Raw genomic sequence first — 6134 nt, 5'->3', positions numbered from 1 at the left:
GATCAACAGTTTGCTTCTCGGAACTATGAAAGTTAAACAAGGATCACAGTGTTATTTAATAGAACTGCCAAACAAAAGTAGTTTTCAGTCTACTTACAGCATGTTACAGAAGTGAACTAGCATAAAACTGACTGACATGCAGACGTTCCTTCATTTAAACTCTTCAACCGGGTGATGTAACAGTCTGAGCTCATTGCCAACGGACACTAATTGTGTCTCACAGCTACTCTCAGCGTGAAAACAACTTTTGCTGAAATACAAAAAACTGTAATTCTTAAAGGGTTTTATATGTGGAGCTGTTATATTTCTATAACTTTTGATTGCCTGATATGTTTCAGTGTGAATGCCAAAATTATATAGTTTAACATTCAGGACTGCCCATCCGCCATCTAGTCTGGATCTTTGTAATATATCCCACTTTATACGTGAATGCCTGTTGTTCCATATGAATGACTTGAGCAGAGCACTTTTTTTCCAGTAGTCGACTGGGGGGGCTAAAGGAAACATTGAACTTATAAAATTAATTCTTGGTAATACATTCATTTTAACTACAGCGATCCGAGCTGGCACTGACGCATGCGTCCATCTATTAACATCCTTTTCTATCTTTTTTAAAATATCACAGCAGTTGTTCTTAACAATAGAGGCTACAGACATCACTATCTAAATACCTCAATAATTAACCTGTCCTACAATGTTTATATCTGGTGGGGTATTGAGAGCGTTCCTGTCTAATTTGAGTAACATAAGAGCAGATTTCCCGAGGTTAATCTTAAAACCTGATAGCTTACCGAAAGTATCTATTAAGTTCAATAGTGTGGGTAAGGTCGACTGGATAGCCGACATGTCGTCCGACAGGCATCATCGGCATACAATGAAATATGGTGTTTTGTACACCCTATAGAAACAGGGATAAAGGTGTTGTTTTGCCGTACTGACTGTGCTAAGGGTTCTATAAAAAGGTTAAAGGAGTGGGGAGAGTTGACATCTGTTAGGTTTATATTGCTGGATTGTCATTTATGCTTAGAAATATTTACTCATATATGCTTAGAGTTATATAATCAATTGCATATTGATAGGATGTCTGATCCTTAGCAGTCTGCAAAGACTCTGTGTGCCTCCCAGAGCACTCACATACACACACATCTTAAGGTCACGAGAGAGGTCGTACCTTCTCTTACTGCAGGCATGTCCAAAGTCCGGCCCGCGGGCCAATCACGGCCCACAGCTTCAGTCTAATTATGTGTAATTTATGGCTCACTTTCTAAGTCTGAATAAATAAATCCTGGCTTTAAAGGTGTAATTCCTTTTTTCACCACATGGTGGCTGCACATTTTTTCTGCTACTTGCGCCTGTGCGGCGAGCCCGCCCTTCTCTGCTCATTTCTGCCATGGCGACTGTACAAAAAAAGAGAAAGGTTGATGGTGAGGGCCGCCGCTTTCAGGAGCGGTGGGAATTGCAGTATTTTTTTACTTTAATTCGAGGCAATTGTGTTTGCCTGATTTGTAAAGAGATTGTTGCCTTGTTTAAGGATTTTAACATTAGGAGACACTACGAGACTAAACATGCTGCAACATATAACAAGCTAACAGGGAGTGAGCGCGCTGAAAAAGTGAAGCAGCTCCAAGCTGCTCTGGCTTCACAACAGCGATTTTTCACGCGGGCCTGTGAGACACATGAAAATATCACGACAGCCAGCTACGAAGTGGCTATGTTAATAGCTAAACATGGCAAACCTTTCACTGAAGGTACGTTTGTCAAAGACTGTGTCATGAAAATGGTGGAGAACATTTGCCCCGAGAGGAAGCAAGAATTTCTGAATGCTTGCTTGGCACGCAACACTGTGGCACAAAGAGTTGAGGATATATCGTCAGACATTCACAGACAGCTGCGGGACAGAGGAGTGGATTTTGATGATTTCTCATTAGTCTGCGATGAAAGCACCGATGCATCTGACACCGCGCAACTGCTGATTTATTTACGAGGAGTCGACGACAAGATGAACGTGACAGAGGAGCTGCTGGATCTCAAAAGCCTTAAGGGTCAAACCAGAGGAATGGATTTATTCATTTCTGTTTGTGAAGCTGTTGATGATATGAAGCTACCATGGAGTTAAAGTTTCTGGGATCATTACTGATGGTGCACCTGCCGTGGCTGGTGAGCGAAGCAGATTGTCCACACTGATCTGCAATAAAGTCAGCGAAGAAGCAGGTAACTTCACTGTATCATTCATCAGCAGGCTCTCTGTGCCAAACATCTCAAATTTGATGATGTTATGAAACCAGTAGCAAAGACAGTCAACTGTATTCGCTCTAAAGCTCTGTACCACCGACAGTTTCAGCAGTTTCTGCACGACATCCAGGCTGAATATGGTAACTTAATTTATTACAATGATGTGAGGTGGCTCACATCAAGGCCTTTGGAACCAAACTGCAACTTTTCCAAAGACACTTGTCCCTAACAGAGCCCTGTACCGCACACTTCCCAGCTTTGAAAGAGGTTATTGACAGTTTCCCAGAGGACATTAATGTCCAAATGAAGAGGTACGCAACAGCTATCGCGTCTCTTTCTGGAGAATTTAACAAACGCTTTCAGGACTTTGCAGCTATTGAAAAAGACATGCTGCTTTTCTCCTCTCCCTTCTCCGTGGACCCTGATGATGCTCCTCCGCAGCTTCAGCTCATTGAGCTGCAGTGTGACGATGAGCGGAAAACACCGGCAGTGTTCTCTTGTTGACTTTTATCGGCAGCTAGACAAAGACAGGTTTCCTGAAGTGCGATCTCTTGCTGAGAAAATGCTGAGCTTATTTGGTTCCACATATTTGTGTGAGCAAACATTCTCTGTCATGAACTTAAACAAGAACCGATTGAGATGAAGGATGAGTGACTCCCACTTGCGTGATATTTTACGCATCTCAACCACTGCCCTCAATCCAGACCTAATTGCTTTACTAAAATCTAGATCTCAGTATCACCCCTGTCATTAGTCCAGGGATGCCCAAATTCTGTGCTGGAGAGCTGCTATGCATGTTTTAGTTCTTTCTGGTTTAGCACAGTTGAATCAAATGAAGAGCAGGCCTCCAGGAGTGACATCCCTGCATCACTCATGTGTTCCTGAACAGTAAAAAGCATAAAGCATGCTAATGCAATACACAAAAGGAAACGTACTTTGTTAAACTCTTAAGATTTGGTTTTAACTGTTGATGTTATGCTCTTAATTCATAGTTGAGTGTGTTGTGTACATATTGTGTAAATTTACAAATGTGGTTATTTCTTGCGGCAGGTGAACTTCCAGTTGTGCAATCTTCCAGTAGATGTGAAAAACTTTGGCTTCCTGAAAGGTCTTGCAAAAGTCAAAAAAAAGAAACTTTATTGATAGCAGAACACTTTGCATTACTTATAACTCCTGTTTAAATGTTCATTAGGCAAAGATATTGCAAACTCATGGAAATTTAGGGTATTCTATACAGTTTGTTCAATGTTGTCTGACTCTCCAGATATAAATGAAAGGCCGAATGGTGTCTTTAGAGTTGTAAATGCTTGCCTGAGTGTCTTTTATTTAGGTACATTTCTATTTTAAAAATAAAGGTAATTGTGACTTAAACTTCACTGTATCATTCATCAGTAGGCTCTCTGTGCCAAACATCTCAAATTTGATGAAACCAGTAGCAAAGACAATCAACTGTATTCGCTCTAAAGCTCTGTACCACCGACAGTTTCAGCAGTTTCTGCATGACATCCAGGCTGAATATGGTGACGTAATTTATTACAATGATGTGAGGTGGCTAAGTCGGGGGTCTGCACTACAGCGAACTCTGCAGGAACTGGAAACCCTTCTACCCTCATAGACTATTAAAATTGTTCTTCATTATATTTTCATGTAACTTTGTTATGAAAAAAAAGTCAAAAGGAACCATTGGCCCCCAGGCATCTTCACTTTATAAAATTTGGCCCTCTTTGCAAAAAGTTTGGACACCCCTGTCTTACTGATTTATGGTATTGGAGGACACCTACTCTGTGTCTGGTGAAGTATAAGAGCCCTTTGTTTAGGTGGATGGATGGACTCCTGGCACCAGCTTTGGGGAGTCCAGCGTCATATCTTGACACACACACACACACAAACACACACGCATCCCTACACGACATACAGACAAGGTACTCTCTCTTCACAGGTATGCCTATGTAAGACGTCATATGTTAATGAACTTATGCATAGTCATGAAACTGCAACAAAGAGCAGTGCTACGAGGGAGCAGACGAGAGCAACTGGGGTCAAGCGAAGGAACGGCACTCGTCAGCCCTCCCTCGTGCACGAGTAACACAAAGAACTTTGGTGACTTGCGTCCTGCTTTTGCTGTTGTAGTAGAATTGTCTCGTTCCAGCGGTGGGACAGAACCATCAACATCCCTGTCTTGTCCCGTGAAATATACTAAATGTAGATGAGGGAATTCCACCAATACAGACATTGGCTGAAGGCTCGGTGTATAAAATTTTTATCATCTTAATAAATTTTGGGCCAAAGTTACATTTTCTAATACTTTCTACAAAAACCTCCACTCCACTTGGTCAAATGCATTCTGGACGTCCATAAAGAAAAGACCAATCAGAGATCGGGACCTACTAGATTCATCAGTAATATGGCCTTAGTCGGAAATAGGTCGATAGTTATTGCACTCCAGGGGATCCTTGCCTTACCAGGCTTTGGCAAGACTGTTATTAAGGCTGTACGAAAGGTTGTTTAGTCCCACACGTGGGAAATTTGTTTTGTTACAGCAGACAGTGGACAGTGCAAAGTTAGATCGCAAAAATAAGTAAAACACTGGAATAGGATAAGAATAAGATACTGTACACAATACATTAGAATAAAATAAAATACTATATACAACTGAGTATAATACAACATTGTCAGAAAAAGAATATTGCACTTAGTGTTATTGCTACTGCACATGTGGAGTCTGACAGTAGCTGGAAGGAGACCTGCGTCCCACATGCCAGGTGGGTGCCGCAGCCACTGAAGGAGCTGCTCAGTGCTGTCAGAGTCTCCTGCATGGGCTGGGAGATGTTGTCCAACAGGGATGACAGCTTAGCCACCGTTCTCCTGTCACTCACCACCTCCACTGGGTCCAGAGGGCATCCTAGGACAGAGCTGGCCCTTCTGATCAGCCTGTTCAGTCTCTTCCTGTCCACAGCAGAGATGCTGCCACACCAGTAGACCACACCTTAAAAGATGGCTGAGGCCACCACAGAGTCATAGAAGCTCTTCAGGAGTGGGCCCTTCACTCCAAAAGACCTAAGCCTCCTCTCCAGGTACAGCCTGCTCTGCCCTTTGCCAGCAATATGGACTAAGCTATCACAACAGTTAAACACAGAGATTGATGGACACCACAGCTGAATGAGGTTGTATCTTTTCTCCAACTCAATAAAACATGTAGACTGGTTGGGCAAACTCCCACACACCCTGAAATATCCTTTACAGAACAAAGAGCTTGTCCATTGTTCCATGAACAGGATGAAAACTCCATTGCTTGTCTTTCTTCCCAGTACCCTGCCATCAAAATTCCCAGGAGACTGAGGAGACTGAGGAGTGTGATGCCACTGTAATTAGAGTGCAGAGTGTGAAGATGGTGCCGGTGCGGTCGGCTGCCGTCACGACTGCTCCGACCACCTTTTCTTTGTTTTTGTTTTTTAAGTTAGTTTTCAGCGTTTTTAAATCAGCAAAATCATCACCATGGGGTACATTAGGTATGACAGAGACACTCTTGTTTCTATTGGTATACAATGTACTCACAATTCAAAGTTTTTAACTCCGGATCCGAGCTGGCCGAGTGAGATCTTGAGGAAGAACAAAGGACGCGACGCGAAGCGGCAGCCTCGAGGGAGACGCGACGCGAAGCGGCAGCCTCGAGGGAAACGAGCCGGCGTCAGGAACAGGCTGAGAGCTCGTGCACACCGCACACCTCTGCCTAGCATCCTGCTCGCCAACGTCCAGTCACTGGAGAACAAGCTTGATGACCTCAGGGCCAGGAAAAAGTTCCAGAGAGACATTCGGGACTGCAATCTCCTCTGCTTCACCGAGACATGGCTGAACCCAGCGGTGCCGGACCACGCCATCCAGCCGGCCGAGTTCTTCTCGGT

The sequence above is a fragment of the Perissodus microlepis genome, chromosome 14 (assembly GCF_051167445.1).
Source record: "Perissodus microlepis isolate ML-2025 ecotype Zambia chromosome 14, ASM5116744v1, whole genome shotgun sequence".
Classification (NCBI taxonomy): domain Eukaryota; kingdom Metazoa; phylum Chordata; class Actinopteri; order Cichliformes; family Cichlidae; genus Perissodus; species Perissodus microlepis.
The sequence above is the reverse complement of the archived record's forward strand: the minus strand, read 5'-3'. Positions refer to the sequence as shown.